This window comes from Equus przewalskii, chromosome 7, assembly GCF_037783145.1.
Source record: "Equus przewalskii isolate Varuska chromosome 7, EquPr2, whole genome shotgun sequence".
Classification (NCBI taxonomy): Eukaryota; Metazoa; Chordata; class Mammalia; order Perissodactyla; family Equidae; genus Equus; species Equus przewalskii.
This window is the reverse complement of record NC_091837.1, coordinates 87886267-87905216: the sequence shown is the minus strand read 5'-3', so window position 1 is coordinate 87905216 and position 18950 is coordinate 87886267. Positions and strand designations below refer to the sequence as shown.

The window sequence follows — 18950 nt, the reverse complement described above, 5'->3', positions numbered from 1 at the left end:
AACCGTAGCAAATCATTCCAAATCTTAGCAATTAAAGTCAAAAAACAACAACAACACAGGTGGACCCAGAGGGTATTATGCTAAGCAAAACGAGTCAAAGACAAATACCATATGATTTCACTTATATGTGGAAACTAAAAAACAAAACAAGCGCACAAACAAAGCAAAACAGAAACAGACTCATAGACACAGGAAAAAAGCTGGTTGTTATCAGAGGGGAGACGGTGAGGGGTGGAGGGTGGGGTGAAACAGGTGAAGGGGATTAAGAGGTACAAACTTCCAGTTATAAAATAAGTCAGTCACAGGGACGCAATATACAACATAAGGAACATAGTCATAATACTATAACTTTGTATGGTGATAAATGGTTACTAGACTTATCGTGGTCATTTTGTAATGTATATAAATGTCGAGTCACTGTGTTGTACACTTGAAACTAACATAATATTGTATGCCCACTATTTTTCAATAAAAAATTAAAGAAATAAAAACAAGAAACATTTTCTTTGCTTACAATAACAAGTGTTACATTTTAGGCTGGCTAGGTGAGTGGCAAGAACACTTAAGATCTACCCTCTTAGTAAATTTCAGGTATACAATACAGAATTGTTAACTACATTCACATTGTTGTATATTAGATCTCTAGCTCACTCATCTTGCACAACTGAAACTTTGTGCTCCTTGACGGACATCTCCTCATTTTTTCCACCCTATAACCCCTGACAACACCATTTTGCTCTCTGGTTCTACGAGTTTGACTACTTTAGATTCCATTTATAAGTGAGATCATGCAGTATTTGTCTTTCTGTCTTGGTTTATTTCATTTAGCATAACGTCCTCCAGGCTCATCCATGTTGTCCAAATGTCAGGATTTCCTTCCTTTTCAAGGTTGAATAATATTTCATTGTATATATGCTTTGGTCATCTAGAGGCTCAACTGGGTCTATAAAGACTAAGGTGGCTTCACTTACATTGTTGGCAGTTGAGGCTGGTTATGGTCTCAGTCCTATGTCTCCAAAAGGCAGCTGCTGCCTTCTTCATGTGGCAGTCTCTGATTCTGGGAATGGGAATGGAAGAAGAAGGCCTCTTAAGGCTCAGGCCAAGAAATCCTACATCATTTTTCGCTACCTTCTGTTGGCCAAAGCAGGTCACAAGGCTGGCCCAGAGTCCAAGGGTTGGGGAAGAGACCCTCTCTCTCTGTGAGAGAAGCTGTAAAGAATTCTTGGCCACTTTTGCTTTACCACATCTCCTTAGAGTAAAAGCCACAGGGTTTTGATTTTGTATTCCTAATTCCTGATACGCTGTTTTTTTTTACAGCTGTATCGAATGAAGGCATGTTTCTATGGTTCTGTGGGGTATACTTCCTTTACAAACATCTAAGGTTAAGAGTTTAAAAGGAAAAAAAACACTCTTCAATAAAATAGAACCAGATTTACTAAGACTGGCAAAGAAAAATGAATCTGTGTGGGAAGAATGAAGCCATACCTCAAAACCATGACTTTTCTCTTGAATTTTACCCTCCCCTTGAGAGCTTACTTTTTTCTGCTGCCAACACCATGTACTCACTCCCTTTAAAACTATGGCTCAGGAGACTTTCTTTGATACTCCATATTATCTTAGATGAAACAAATCTGAAACATTAAACAAGAATTTTCTATGGCAATAAAGGTCAAGAGTAACATAAATCTAAATACTGCTTGCTCCCACAGGTTTTAGAGCCCATTCTACTATCCTATTCATCCTTCAAGCTTCCACCTCGACTCTCAGAGCTGTCACTGCATCTCCACAGCTGCCCTCCTGACTGTCCAAATGCAGGAAAGACAGCCGTGGCGAGCGGCAGCAACTCCGCCCCTCTCCTTCAGAATCCTTCTTCCCTGCCTGAGAATCTAGCTCTTTTTCAAGTCCTGACTCAAGGATTATAGCAAGGGAGACTCCAGGTCCTTCACCCATGGTTACTTCTAGAACCTTACCTGGAGAGAAATAATCACATCATCCATAAATGATGTAACACCAGGAGGGCACTAGCCGGGAGGGTGCTTTTTCACACAGCACTTAAGAAATGTAAAAGGCAAAGTGATCCAACATTATTTTTTTTCATTCACACTAATAGAATTTTCCTGATGTGTCAGAGGAAGAAAGGAAGACAAGGAAGGTAGGAAGAAATGCCCAACCTCGTTTAAAATCTATAAAAATGTAATACTGTTGCTCCTTGAGTAACTTAACATATGTGCGAGGAAGCCAGTTCTTGACATCTATGCAGTAACATTTTCTGGATGTTCTATAAGATTACTTAATTTTGCAATCATAAGGTTTACTTGTCCGTAGTGCTAAGATTATTACTCATTTCACTGAATCAATGTTAGGGAAGATACAAAGCATTAGACAAATTATCATTTAGTCTCAAAATATTTCTAAGATCATTTCACTCAAAAACAATAGAGATACTAAATAAACCTGGTTATACCAGGTAGTAAGTAAATTTGAAATATATCCCACAGTCTTTCCCTTAGTCTGTCATTACTAATCATAGTGTCAATCTGTCTGCAATTGTAAAATCTTTCACTGCATTCTCAAAGCTAGGGAAGATTTGCCTAATAGAAAAGAAAAGGATGAAGAGAGGACATATAGCTACACATAAGCAAAGATTTTCCTTTAATCTCCTATAAGGCCACATTGGTGCCAAGGTTAAAGGAATGCAGTAGAACTAAGGATCTTCAAATAGAAAAACTTGAATTGAAATGAATTTCATATTTCAAACAGAAAACTCCCAAAGGAAAAAAATTGATTTGTTTGAAAAAATTTTAATGAGCAAATAACAATATCAGAAATTAATTTCACATGTGAAATGGAAATAAATGAAAATTTTCATATGGAAAACAATAAAGCGTATTTGTGGTAATAGTGGTAAATAGCATTTACATAGAGTATTTCAAATGGTTGATTCTCTACTAAAAAATAACTAACGTTTCAATTAGATTCTCAAATTTTGCAGATTAAAGATGTGCACCACTCAGCATTAGAATTGTTTAGTTTGAACTCGATAAGGTGGTTCAGCATAGACAATAGCAATATCTCTTTTTCTTAACAATACAGTTAGGTGCTGTTAGACTTGACACCCAGATAAGGACAAGAGGCAGTTGCTCTAAAGTTTAAGGTTCACACTAGATATTAGGCACCATAAATCTTTGGGAGTGGCCACCTCATGTTGAATGGTTCTCACATCAATTGAATATAAAGAAACTAAGTCACCCTTTTTTGAAAAATTGGATATACCAGCATATGTGCTGGTACACCAATAGGAAGAGCTAATGCCAGGAGCAACCCAAAATCCATAGATGCGAGTGCTTGAAACTTCAGAGAATCCTGATAACATGATCATTTGGTTCCCAAAGACCCACTGTTAATGCACGTGTTCTTCCTAGCCAGACTCCAAACGTCTGGGCTGCTGCTGAAGTCACTCTTCAGTGTAGTTATGGACCAACTCTGGACAAAGTAGTGAAATATGTTTCCCATATACTTGCTGCGTCCTCATTGCCAATGCCTCCAGACTCTGTCCAAGTAATTGATGCCTCCAGAGGGCATTCTGCTCTCATAGCTTCTCAAGGTGATGCCAAACATAGACTGAATCTTCCCATATTGTCATAATCCAGATGTTTTGTCATCTCTTCCATGATCAAAATTGATCTTTCACCTCAGGACTCTGCTAATTCATATGATTAACTGACTTAACCAAAGTACCCATGGTTTATTTAAGATTAACTTGTTATCACTGCCAGTGGCCATGTTCACGTTCACTGGAGATGTATTGGCTGAACTCAGTGAATGAGCAACGTGCAACTTTCATGACCTGCAGGATATCCAGGGGGAAAACAATTTGGGAAGCAGGTAGAACCCTGGTTTCCATTAAATTCACACTGAATTTGTGGCCACCACCTTGCCAATGCAGGTTTGCAAAGAATCCAGAACTGGAATGTTTTGCTATAAGAGCTACACCTGATTGAGATGGAATTCTCAAACTGACAGCACTTTATTGCTTGGCTTGTGCTTTCAACTTGAAATTCAGCAGAGAATGATACATAAACTCATAGGTTTTTTAATGTCTTGATGGGAATTATTGAGTTGTAAACTTTTTTATGCTGGGAAAAGCCAGGTGAAAGTAATTGAAATGTAAATTCTAAGTAAAAATGGTAACATAAAGAAAGGGTTCATTTTAGATTTCATAACAATCCAATGTACAGTTATGAATTTTCAAGGGAAAGCAGAAGTTTCCTATTACCTTCTGCTCCTGGAGGATGGACCAAGCATAGATGATTACTTCATTATCACTCTCCTGGGAATTTGCCAGATGTTAGAAACAACGCAATAGAAAAGCACTCACTTGGATTGTTGCCACTGAATTAATAGGAAGCAGCAAGTGGATGGACTCACAAGAAACGTCTTCACCATTTCTCAAGATAGTAAGAGTTTAGCTTTTATGGCTGCTATTTTTATTCCCTTTGTATGCCTACCAGGTATTTAAAAACTTTTTTTAAATATCCAAAATGTGTAAAGTACTTTTCCCTGGTCTGAGAACCTCATTAAATATCATGGAGATAAGATCTGTATTAGGCATTTATATTTTTGCTATACTGAAATACATTCTCTATGAGAGGTCAGTGAACTTTTTCTGTAAAGGGCAGATAACAAACATCTTAATTTTTATGGGCTATATGATCTTTGACACAATCACTCAATTCTGTCAGTGTAGCGTTAAAGTGTAGTGTTACACAGACAACATGTGAATGAATGAGCTTGGATGTGTTCCAATAACAATTTATTTACAAAAATAGGCATCAAGCTTGATTTGGCCCATAAACCACAGTTTGCCAGACTCTCTTCTATAAAATGTTTTTTTGAGTTTTTTCCCACTCTGCTATATTGCTCTGCACATAGGTGATACACAATATTTGTTGTATATTGGATGACTAAATGAATGATTTTTTAACAAAATTATTTAAAGTTGATGATAAGTGTTAATAAATTTCTGCAAAGTCTTATTAGGAAAAAAAAAAAACCAGCTTCATAACCACGTTTTCTTTTCTCTTATAAAGTGAGACAATATTAGCATGCTCTTCCCAGGACAATCCCTTAAAAATAACTTTGCATTTTTAGGAGAAGAGCACATAGAACAGTACAAGCTTTCGCTCAAGAGCTACTTAAAAGATAATTTACACCACTAGATATTTAGGAATCAATGCCTTATTTAAATATTTTGCCGTGATCTTTTTCATAGAGAATTAAAAGATATAGCAGTACAAAAGAAGAGATCCTAAAAATATAAGAATATTGGGAAAAATCCTTCTAGATTTAAAAATAAAATATTTAATAACTGATTACCAATAATGAAATTTGGCTTAGTAATTGGTGTAAAATTCTTTCAAATTAAATTATAATTTAGTCACCTTTACTCTTTTAGCCTAAGAGTTTTTTGTGTGATCCCTGTTGGGGTGATAATTTCACTTAATTCATGGCCTTGACATGCTTTATGACTTGTCAGTTCTGATAATAGAAAGACTATCTACCTCTTTCATACGCCACAGCATATATAAGAGAGTTAAGAATAAAATGTCTTTAGGATTCAAAGAACATATGATACCACATCAAATTAGTGGGAACAGGAAAAGAATTACAGAGCCCAATCTTTTTGGTAAGGCATATGAACATATACCTACATAATAATCTGGACTCAGAGAATTTCTTATTTTCACCATGTTGCATAAATGTCTTGTGCATTTATATTTCCTCATATGGTTTCCAGTTAGGGATACCAATCACACACTTGGCCACCCTGACTACCCTTCAAAATCTACTTCAAACATCTTATCATGAACTCTTATTAATCTTGACTTCTTCCATCCCTAACAGAATCTCTGTCTCTACTCAAAGCTGTAAAGCCCTTTCTTCGATTCCTAAAAAGTACTGATCACACTGTGAGACTTTTACTTGTTTAGATATGTCAAGACTCTGAAGAGTCTCAGATTTTTACTTACTTCCAAGCTAACAACTTAGCCTGCCCTGTTTCATGGATGCTGGCAGAAGACACAAGATGCCTGTGTCAGAGACAAAGAACTTTATTACTCACAGCAATAGGAGGAACCAGAGTGGCAGCTTTGTGTTGATACTCCAGGCCCCAATTTCCTCAGGCCACATGAAGAGGACCAGGTGATGCTCGTACACACAGAAGGCTGAGCTACAGGGAGTGAACCCTGAGTTCATGGACCTGAATCTTTTCTAATGGGCAGTTAGTATGCCTGACCTTTGCCTCAAAGAAAGATATTATCTTTATTACACTATACATTAAGCAAATCTTTTCTCTGCTCCTGAGGGAATCAATACCCTTGTTTTCCTGGATGTCAACTACACAAATTGAGTTGAAATCATTGTCCAGAACAAAGACATTGTTTCTACTCCCAAGACCTGCTAAAACGTTAGGGAACCATGGAGAATTGTCTCCCAGCAAGTGGCTTTCCCTCCTTGTCACTACAGAGCAGTCTAGTTTGTGCTCCTCCTGAGGAAGATCTTGAGAAGCAAGTAGTTTTGGGGGAGGTGATGCCAGAAGACACCAGTAAGAAAGAGATAAAAGGAACAGAAGGAAGCCAATAAAGGGTGAATTAACACTGTATAACCATATAACAATGTAGGTAACAGAAAGTCAATCATTTTGAGAATTCAGAGAGATCATGTAGAATAAATAAAAACCTCTAAATTATCCCCTTCAAGGAGAGAGTGCTGAAGTATTTATATACCCGTTGTCTTTAGTCATTTGAGAATTGTTCCTGGAGTGTGGTAATATCTCTGGTGGCTCAACTGTTGTGTTCAGAGACAGAATAAATTCAGGGAACAAAAAAGAAAAAAAAGAAAAAACTCTCTCACCAAGGAAATAGGGTCATTGTACACTGTGAAAAAAAATAGTAACACCCATAGTCATGGTCAATATCTGCTACAAGGGCAGAAAGTGTGTTATTATGTTTTTTTTATGTTTTTGCTTTTTAGCAATCAGCAAAACTGAGTTTATTGTTGGCACTTAATTTTTTCTTTCTTTTGAATGGAAGAGAAACATTTTGAAACACATCTTGAAAAAAGGATATCCATAGACATAAATGGAGGAAATAATGCAGATTTTATCTCTGACAAAATCTCCTTTAACAAGTAAATGCCATATCTAATGTTGTATGGAATTAGACATGACTGAAATATTTAATTCTGCTATTGCACTTCTGGGCCACACAAAAAAGTAGCCCTACCACTCGTAAGATCATAAATTCAGTTTGGTGAAGACTAGTGAAAATTGGCTCTTCTTTTAAAATTCATTCATCTTCATCATTTAAATGAAGACAGGAGCTCAATGAGGCATGCTAAAGATAAGGTTTAATTCATTTGCAAACATTTTTAACACTAAAGGTTTTGTCTCATTATCTAAATTCTTTCTGTAAATCAGACAGTCTGAAATAAAATTGTCTTAAAGAAACTAAACTTTTGAATACAATTTTGTATTCTAAATTAAATGATTACATTCTAAATCTGTGCCCTTCCATAGATTAGACTCTGAGGCTTCCATGGAGATTGACACTATCTCTGATCATGAATATATGAAACTGTTTAAGGATGCCCTTATTCGTCCAAGTATTTAAGAATCTGTTTCTGGGTGGGTTTTGCCAAATAAATGTAGAGGTTCATGCATTAAAGACTTCCTTTCAGTTCAGACATTGATCAAACTACTGGCTACATAAGGGGTCCCTTTGATTTTTCTTTCAGATGCTGTAGAAATTTCATCAAATCCTGGCTCTTGCCAGTTAGCCTTACTTCAGCCTGCCTTTGTCAAAAACAGTAGAATGAGACCTCCAACAGGGGTGGAATATCTTAGCCCAAATTCACTTTTTTTATATTATTATTATTATTCACAAACTACTTGAATTTGCTTCCTGGCCACCTAACCTCACCTAAGACAACAGAAAAACTCTCTAAAGAAGACCAATTATGCTTAGGTATCCTGTATCTGACGGTTAGAAGGAAAAATGGGTCATCTAATGTTATTTCCCAAGCCGTTATCCCTTGTAGAGTGTTCCTGGCTAAGATCATCCAGTTCCTCCTCTCCTGCTTACTACCCCAGAAGGTAGAGATCTGAGTGGTGGTGAACTTTCTTATCGTGAGTCCAAGTGTATTTTGTCAACCTTTTCCATTAGCCTTTAAGTTCAACCTCAAGCAACAAAAAGTAAGTATAATTAAGAACTGTCATATACTGAAAGACCAAGCCTTTCCCTTATTTTCACTTTAGTTTCTTAAATCATCTATCATACAGCACTTATCCTAGAATACCTCCAGACCCATTGCCAGCCTTTTCAGGCTTCACTACTACAATTCACTCTACGTTTTCAAATACCTCTTTTTCAAATACTCAGATGTTTTTATGGTATCCTTATGCGGTAGGATGACTTACCTCACCAAATATTTTTAAGATACAAGAACACTCAACTTATATACTTTACACATATAATTCATTTCTAGTTACAAATTCAGACTTTATTGGTAGGAAAATACCATAAACAATTATTTTAAATATTTCAGACACCAGAACTAAAGGCATGTTTATAGACATGTTAACTAAACTATTAAATATTGTTATTCCCTTTTGCACATAATCAGTACAATTACATTAATTATCAATAAACTAAATCCATATTTTTGACTAGTTTTAAGCACTAGTGATAACAAATCTAATATCTTTACACATATTTTATATCAATAAAAGTTTATTTTTAACTCTAAAATTCATAATCTAAAGCCAAAAATATTTTAAAGATGAAAGGGACAAAAAGGAATAAGCTATAAAATTATCAAAATTATTTGTTTTCAGGGAAGAATAAATAAGCAGCAATATATGGTGAAAGGTAGCTATGTGGGCTTCCTTTCAGATGTAAAAAAAATTTAGAACTCAAACCACAAAACACTCCCTGTGGAATCTAGTATCTTTATCTAATGGATAAAACAGATACCAAATTTTAAAATAATGCTTAATATATTCAAGGAATTAGGAGAAAAAAAGGAAAACAACATTTTCTAAAACCGCACACTATCTCAGTGCTTCATATACAATGGCTGCATCAGTAAAAAGTATCTAAGTACTCACCAATAAAATGAGACCAGACATGAGGTGTGGAGCTTCTACATCATCAGCTTAATCAGAAATTGCTCACCCTGCTTTATAGTTCTTTTGGACCAGAACAAAAAATCAACTTCAACCACGCACCCTAGGGATGCAGAGCAACAAGATGGAAGGGATTGGCTCCTTGAATAACTTCATGAGGCAGAAGCATATGTGCCTGTCTGGGCCACACACTTCTGGGCTGTTAGCTTATTGAAGCCATCGCGTGTTTTTGTGTGGAATAGCGGCATCAACTTGACATTTCTTACTTCACCAAGTATCCAGAGCTTTGAAATTCCATCACTTATTTTTCCTTTGGTAATTGTTGTTCAATTTACTATTATTATTATTGTAGATAGAGATGAAACTTTTAAATCCAATCTCATTGTCTTTGGTTCAATACATTTTGTAGGTACTGCTGCCTGGAGATGCACAAATGCAAAAGCATTTTAAGACTGCTCCTTATTTTTTACATTTCACAAAAGAATACACCATGCTTGATGATGTATGTTCTTTGAGTATGAATTTATGGCACATTTTTCAAGGTATTCACTGTCAATTCAGCTACACTGCTATTTTGGACTCTTTTATAATGTTCATTTTTCTCAGTCTGACACTTCAGTGGGCCCTAACACACACACATTCACTGGGGAAGCCTAAACATTAAAGAAATACAGAGTTATCAATCAAGCAGCAACACTTCCTGAGTGTCTACTCGGGGCAAGTTCTCTGCTGGGTGAAAAAGATTCAGAAAGGGGCAAAACATGCCTGTGAAAGCCAGGAGCCCATGATCTTGTTAGGGAGCCCAAATACACACACACATTATGACCCAAAACACTAGAAAGTACATGATAAATGCCACTAAGTTCTGATGAAGGGTTGGAGGGAATATTTTAAGGTGACATTGATGCAAAAATTTACAGCTGCCTAGATACACTGTCCACACTCTTGATCCCTACATTTCAGTATTCCTCTTCACTTAGTTTGTTATGCTATTCCAGATACACATACCCAGTTCCTCAAATCTAGCCTCTGGTCTTCACATCATGGATTACAACCCAGAAGGGTTAAAAACAGCAAAGCCTTTTGCTTTGGACTTCTCTTTTGCTTCCATAGTTTATCTTTTCCTTCTATAGTTTAATTTTTCTGCCCTATATAGATTTGAACTCAAGTAAGATTGTGATCTAGACAAACTTTTATGCACTATCATCACTCAGGTAAAATGTTCCCAGGAAATCCAGAAGTGTGAGAGAATGAAGAGTGATAGCCTAGACTGTGTTGACAACTCAGCATTGCTCCCAGCCTCTTCTAAGATCTTTTCTCATCACAAGGAATTTCAAATACATTTTCCAGAATTCACTTACTCAATTAGAGTTTGCTAATGAGAAGCACTTGTATGAGATTAGTAGTGCAGAAAGATGGAGCCATTATTATCTAGAAGGAATTGCAGCCAGGCATGTGGACAGACATGGGGTGTCTTAGTGAGTTCCTGGATAGCTCTTGAGAAACACATGCTCTACTCTTGCGGACTGAAATAATTGGTAGTAGTTTCCCAGAAAGTCTTAGAATTTCCACCATTCCTCAAGAAGCACTTGAGAACCACCTGCTTTGGAGCTTCTGGCTGAGGCCTCTGCAAAGACGTTCATGAACTTCAGTGTCAGCTTCCTTGACCTTTACTCTTCCAGTTTTTGCTACATTTATGTAAGCCCCTATTCCCTTATTAAGACTTTATCCCTGGAGTACCTACAGGGGCTTGTGTTTTCCTGGCTGAACCCTGACAGTCACAAGTGGGAATCCATAGTAAATGAGGAGATGATAGGAGGAAAGTTCTTGCACTTTCAGGCACTCTCTGTACAAAACATCACACTGAACAACGCATGGAGGGAGTGGGAAAGACAAATCCAATTCTGAAACTGATAATCCCATCACTTAAAGTGAATGAAATAAGAAGGTGGACCTGAACCAGGAGTCAAACAAGATGCTGGACATAAGCACTCGTTTGGTAGAGGCAGGAAGAAACGCCTAAAGAGGAAAGGAAACCAAAGAGGAGCTCACCTGGGATGTGATGAAGGACACAAGCAGATCGAAGAAGAAGAAGAAGAAAAAGGCAAGAGGAAAATAGAGAAGTTAGTTCAGCTAAGGAAATCAGGTTACTTTTTAGAAATCAGAGTGAAAAGAGTTTCCATTTGAAATACCAACTATCTTGATAGGATTTGAAAATCATTCTATATGAGGAATTGGAATATATTTTCCTCCAGTCTCCCCATCCTAAAGAGCCTTGGCTCCTGCAGAACTCATGAGTGCCATGGATGTCAACATCTCAAGTTCCATTTTAAGTCCGCTTCTTCCTTTCTTACTCACTTCTATACATAATTTAAAAAAAAAAAATCAAAACCTAAGTTGTACTGTCATCCCACTTTAAGAATGCAGAGAGCCAGACTTTAGAAAGCTTCAGTGAAAGTGAGAGGAACAAAACTATAGTCATACCATCTGATGAAATGCAGTATAATGAAGTATCTCCAAATATGTTCGAATGGTTACTGCTCCCTGCCGAAGCACAGTTTGCTAAAAAACACATGGTACATACATTTTTAGGAAACTTCTAAGATTTGTTTTGAATAGTATCAAAATTATATTTAACTGAAAAAGCAACCTATGAATAGAAGAAAATATCTGTAAAGCATGTATCTGATATGGAGTTAATATCCAGAATATATAAAGATCTCCTACAACTCAATAACAAGAAATCAAATAATGTGATTTTACACTGGTCAAAGGACTTAAAGAGACATTTCTCCAAAGATGAAATACAAATAGCGAACAAGGATATGGAAAGATGCTCAATATTACTAATCATCAAAGAAATTCAAATTAAAACCACGAGAAAAGACCTTATACCCATTAGAATGACCACTATAAAACATAAAACAGAAAACAAGTATTAGCAAGGATGCGGAGAAATCAGAACCATTGTGCCCTGTTGGTATAATTATAAAATGGCAAAACAGCTAGGGAAAATAGAATGGAGTTTCCTTAAAAATTTAAAATTAGAATTACCATATGATCCAGTAATCCCACTTCTGAGTATTTCAAAAGAATTGAAAGCAGGGTCTCAAAGAGATATTTGCACCCTTGTGTTCACAGCAGCACTATTCACAATAGCCAAGAGGTAAAAGCAACCCAAATGTCCAAATGGATGGATAAAATGTGGTACATGCATACAATGGAATGTTATTCAGCCTTAAAAAAGGAAGGAAATCCAGTTAGATGCTACAACGTATATGAACCTTCAGGACATTATGCTAAGTAAAATAAGCCAGCCACAAAAGCACAAATACTTCATAATTCCACTTATATGAGGTATATAGAAATAAAGTACCCACTATTATAAAAAAAAGCTATCTTAATAAATGAAAGCATAATCAATTTTGTAGCACTAATCTGAATCTCTTCTCATAGTTTACCTCCTCATTCAGAATGTTAAGTATACGTATATGCATATGTATAGATAGATAATATAGTATAGCTATAGATATAATGTGCTATACCATCTTGCCATCATCATGATATCTTCACATCATTTCATACCACTTTGCTGATCTTGAACATAATCCTACCTGTCTCTTATATTTATATCTACTTACATTTGAACAGAATCTTCCCTCAAACTTACGGTTATTATCATCTACCCTTTCTGTTCTTGGGGCACATTTTTTCTGGTCTTCCAACACCACCATAATCATGCTCTTTCCACAGTTCCCTTCTCATCTATTGGCTAGCTACCCTAAAACTAATTAAATGTAAAGCATCCTTAGATGAGAATGGCTTAAATCCATGTGTTCTGTTTTTTTCCTACAGGAACTTTCAATCTCTTGACCAAAAGGAAAGATTGATGTTGTGTTAGAAATTACCGTCATTCTATGTTAACCTTTAAGTATGCTAACTGGCAAGCTATTCCAGAAGCCACAGAACAGAAAGCCTCACCAATCACATTAAGATGCTTAAATCACACACAGTGAAAAAGAGGAGGAAAAATATGGGCCAAGTTAACACACTTACTATAGAATGCAAGTAGGGTAGTAGAGCAACAACACTTAAATCCCAGGTCATGCAATGTTCTTAGGTACACTTGCCTGCTCTTTCTGCCACATCAGTTTTCTTTACTGATGCTGTGTTTATGAAGACCAGAATCAAGATTTGAACCAGGGGTCTTAGGAGGCCAAAAGTCCTGGAACTAACACACACTTGCTCTATTGGAGAGTACAGTGTCAAGTATGCCAGGTCACAGCTGTAGCTTGAAGAGGAACTATGGATTTTACATGAGATTCTTGGACAGAGGACAGGTGGAGCCAGGATAAAATCTTAATGCTTGTTACCAATGGGTGGTCACTTTAAGATCTTATGAATACTGAGTGCTTCAGGTACATCATGTATATTTGTGTATCTTGAATATTAGCTGCCTCTCGGTCCTTCCATTTCCTCTGTATTCAGCATCTAGACTCGTACTTTATCTCTTATCTAACGTGTTTCATAGGCAATTAACTCATCAACTTGACTCCTCTTTGTGAATTCTGTTTGCATCTCACATGCTACTTACATATTCAGTATATATACATGACACAGCTTATGAGTTTCAACTATGTTTACAATTGACTTATCATCTATGCTTAACTATTTATAGATAATGAATTTTTTTAGCAGTTTCATCATACCATGTATTTTCTCTTCATTTATAGCATAACTATGGATTCTTAATTAAGGCAGCAAAAACACATTACAACAGAATACTAGGGAATTTTCCAGGCATGCGACAGGTCACTGGAAGAGACATTTTGATTTTTAAAAAACAAAAACTTTAGATTTCCATGAAATTGCATTTCATAGACAACTGCTTACTGTTTAAAAACTTAAGTACCCAAGCATTCTGATATAGTGTAAGTCAAAGATATTGCTTGAACATGCAATGCTGAATATACTCACGGTCGCTAGTAGTTTATCCAATGTGAATGTCCAAGTAATATTGTCAGATAGTTACTCCATCAAATTTCTGAAGAATATAAAGAATGAGTAGAAAAGGAGAATAATGATGTTTTTTCTTCATTTACTAAAGTGATAATTCAGCTAACTTTTTCAATTTCTATGAGAATAAGTTTCTTAATGATAATTCAGAAAAGTTGAAATAATTAAGATGTTTCTAGAAATTCTTATTCAAAACAATAATAATCACCCATTGCAGTTGTGTGTAAAAGTCTACTTAGTGACATTAGTTTGCTTTGTGAATAACCAAATTTCTCTGTAAAATAAAAACACATTTCTTGAAATTCTTAAAATTTCAAGAATTTATTAACTTGTTTTTTGGGGATAAGAGAGGCCGAAAAAAATCAATCGTCTAAATTAATTTTTTTGAATCAAAGGATGTCACCTCATTCGAGGAAGAAATGTAGTAAAATATAAACAGTCCATAGTATAAAGATTTTCCACATACTGTACCAGGTTTTGTGCTAATAAAAATTTCCGGATACGAAATTTAAAAAACACCATTATAACATAGCCAAAATATAGTTATTTAGTGGAATTAGCAAGTAGTTATTTTTCAATATTACTTTGTTGATTCAAGATAAAGTAGAGATTTTTGCCTATGTTTTCTTAACAAATAACCAAATTGAAAAGAAATTGAAAATCTTGCAGTAAACATTTCTAGAAGAAAGCATAGGAAAAAAGCTTTTAGATTTTGGTCTTGGCAATGACTTTTTTTGGATATGACACCAAAACCACAGGCAACAAAAGCAAAATACGACAAGTGGGATTACATCAAACTAAAAAGCTTCTGCAGAGCAATGGAAACCATCAACAAAATGAAAAGGCAATCTATGGAATTCAAGAGAATATTTTCAAAGCATATATCTTAGAAGGAGTTAATATCCAAAATATATAAGGAACTTATACAGCTCAATAGCAAAAAACAAATAACCCAATTAAAAAATAGAGGACTTGAATAGATATTTCTCAAAAGAAGACACACAAATGACCAACTGCTATATGAAAAAATCTTCATCATTAATCATCGGGAAAATGCAAGTCAAAATCACAATGAGATGTCACCTCACACCTGTTAGCATGGCTATTATCAAAAGACAAAGAAGTATTGGAAAGAGTGTGGAGAAAAGGAACCCTTGGGCACTTTCGGTGGGAATGTAAATTGGTGCCAGTCACTATGGAAAACAGTAAAGAGGTTCCTCAAAAAATTAAAAATAGAATTACCTTATGATCCAACAATCCCACTTCTGGGTATATATCCAAAAGAAATTAAATCAGTATCTCAAAGAGATATCTGAACTCCCATGTCCATTGTAGTATCATTCACAATAACCAAGATATGGAAACAACCTAAGTTTCCATTGACAGATAAATGAATAAAGAAAACGTGGTGTATATATATATATATATATATTTGTGTGTGTGTGTACACACATGCACATACACAATGGAATATTATTCAGTCATGAGAAAGAAGGAAATCCTACTATTTGCAACATTGTGCACGAATCTGGAGAATATTATGCTAAGTGAAACAAGCCAGACACAAAAAGACAAATACAACATTATCACACTTACATGTGGAATCTAAAATAGTCAAACTTATAGAAGCAGAGAGTAGAATAGTGGTTGCCTGGGGCTTTGGGGGGGTGGAGGCAATGGAGAGATGTTGGTTAAAGGGTACATAGTTTCCATTATAAGATGAATAACATTTGGAAGTCTAATGTACAGCTTGGTGACTATAGTTAACAGCAATGTATTGTACACTTGAAATTTGCAGAGTGTAGATCTAAAGGATTCTCTCCACAGATGTAAAAAAAGAAGAAAAGGGTAACTGTGTGAGGTGATGGATATGCTAACCAGCTTGATTGTGGTGATCGTTTCACAACGTATACATATATCAAAATAGCAAATTGTATAGCTTAAATATATACAATTCTTACTTGTCAATCATACCTAAATATAGCTAGTTTTTTAAAAAAAGATATCTGAGATACATTAGTGAAAGTAGCAATTTCTGAGCAATATCTAAAATGTGATTCCTTTTTTGGTTAAAATAAAAAACTAAGCGTCCTATTTTATGCATTTATCAATACCCATAGAACTGTAGACTAAAATGAGCAAATTTTACTATATAGAAATTAAAAAGTGAACTAAAAAGATTGTGACCTCCTAAACGTACATTAAAACATCACCTTTTTCAAAAATATGTGTCAAATCTTGTAATATTAAAAAAAAGCACTTGCTTTAAGTAATTTTGTCCCTGCCAAAAGTAAACATATTGATAATGGTTTATTTGGGGGTCAGAGGTGATTTATAATATTAAGAAGTCTGAAAGAGTGCTTAAGGAAAAGCCCAGTGGCACCCAAGAGAAGTCAATGAGGCATGGCAACTATAGATTGTGGATATGTCATCATAAAATCAAAATGACAAGGGGATATGAGCAATAAATGTAAAATGATAGACATTCTGTCACAAAGCCACGTAGACATCAAATACTGGTAGGGCAAAGGTGAATGTTCAAAGGTCATTACCATCATCAACCTTACAGGTCAGTCTTTAACTCTAGACACAAGACAGTCTAGAAGTCCAGATTTAGGCAAGAAAAGGAGAGTATGGGAAACAATCCTTCCAAGGTCACATGTAACATATCAGAAAGCAATAAAACTTTTTATCACACTTTCTTCTATGATCTAGAGTCCATTTTTAGTACTGTATATTTTTAATAAATCCTATCATAGGTGGGTGTGTTATGAGGTGAATTTCCTTCTAAATTCACCATGTAACTTAGAAGTGCAAAATAAAGCATGAAAGTACAGTTTTCCAGCTCACACTTCAAAGTGTATGCCTCAAACTGGCCAGCAAGTTGTGATCTCATCATATAACCTGTAAGTGTTGAAGGTGAAAGAAATCTGTCACACACGGGGCTATTTTAATTTACTTAGAGAACATATTCATATTGTATCTACTATTACTGAAAGAGTAGGATAGGCTCAGGTGAGTGCAAACATGGGTACAGTCCTCAGATTTTCTTACAATCCCATAGGCAAGTGGAAAAGTCCATGAACAGCACAAGAAACAAGAGAACACATTGGCTGGATGTGACTTTAATATGAAAATCCTCAGCCTCCCTTTTCCAAACCTAACATGGATTTTGTATATATTTTCTAACCTACAGGCCCATCCCAAAGGTCAGGTCTGCTAAGAGTCCTAGGAAGTGAGTGAAGAAGAAGCTGAAGGTTGTGGGTGAAGAATAAAGTTCATTTCAACTAAATGTTGTTTACAGAGAATTATTCTACCAGGGACTTGGGCAAAACAGTGGGATAGATAATGTATATTCTGGTATCTAAAAAGATAAAATGTTGTGCAATGTCTTGAATATAATTTCTACTAAAAGGTTAAAAAACAATTTTCTAATATGCTACATACTCAATAGCAAATGCTCTGAATAATCATGGAAGTGGTAGGTGCTATTTTGATGGTGAGACAGACGAGAAGGAAAATATGAACATAATCCTAAATTTGTTCTAAGGACTTGAAATCACCAAGAGCAGTTTGGAGTTAAAAAGGAATGTCAGAAATAATGGGGTGACTTCCTTATAGGTATGCTTTTTCTGGTGAGGAAGATTGGCCCTGAGCTAACATCTGTTGCCAATCTTCCTCTCCCCCTCCTCTTTTTATTTTTTTCCTGCCCAAAGCCCCAGTACATAGTTGTATATCCTAGTTGTAAGTCATCCTAGTTCTTCTGTGTGGGATGCCGCCTCAGCATGGCTTAATGAACAGTGTGTAGTCTGCACCCAGGATCCTAACCTGCGAATCCTGGGCTGCCAAAGCAGAGTGTGTGGACTTAACCACCTGGCCATGGGGCCAGCCCTCTAACTTCCTTATAATACAGTACAATCTCATATAATTTGAATCAATTAACAGCTAAAGTGGAAATTGGAGGCTTTGTGGCCAGTAGGGAAATGTGGGAAAATGTCTTATTGATCCAACCAAAGTTTCTCATCCAGGTGAGATTAATGCATTGAGACGCCACAGAAAGGAGGATATAGTGTTTTGTTTGGGTGTGGTTTTCATCCATATCTCATTTGATAAGACCAAAATGTGAAAGCTGGTTGGCAGTAGTAGTGATTAACTGTCTGTCCTGTCTGTTTTAGCTTGTCTCTTTCACAGATTCAAGTAAAAAAAAAAAAGGTTTATTAACAGAAAAATGTGTACAACTAATGTAACCACCACAAACAGAAAAAGTAGAACTCTACCTCTGACATACTGCAGATTTAGGCCTTAATTTCTTCAAGAACAAGGTTGAGAAAACAGGAGTTTATCATCAAGTTACAGATGTCTGTCTGTTTGTGTAAATGGCTTCACTTTCCCAGGAAAAAAAGAAAAGGAACAAGACATAGACTAGGTAAATACTCTTGAAAGCCATTTGTAATTCACACAAGAACAAAATGCCTCCTTTTCCATTATTTCGCTTGAAGGGAATTCCTCTGAAGTAATGATGGAGTTGTTAGACTTCATTCTTCCATGCTGCAGAATACCAAATCCTCCATCCACCAGCCATCAGGACTTAGATCCTATTTAATACAACTTGTATTACCAAGTCTACAGGTTCACAGGCTTTCTAGTCAAATAGTACCAAAACCTAATATAAGAAACAGTTTTCTAGAGTGAAAGTCAAGTAGCAGTCATATGAGAATTGATTTCTACCCACCAAAAGCAATGCCAACAC

The 18950-nt window shown here is 35.8% G+C and overlaps 1 long non-coding RNA gene across 1 annotated transcript in view; it reads right to left on the bottom strand.

Annotated features, from left to right (window-relative positions):
- Nucleotides 1-18603, bottom strand: part of LOC139084599 (uncharacterized) — a 77605-nt gene extending 59002 nt beyond the window's left edge. The window contains exons 1-2 of the long non-coding RNA XR_011542105.1: nucleotides 18478-18603; nucleotides 14162-14228 (exon numbers count right to left, since the gene is read on the bottom strand). This is a non-coding gene — a long non-coding RNA (uncharacterized lncRNA). The remainder of the gene's footprint in view (nucleotides 1-14161; nucleotides 14229-18477) is intronic.
- Between the last annotated feature and the right edge of the window lie 347 nt (nucleotides 18604-18950).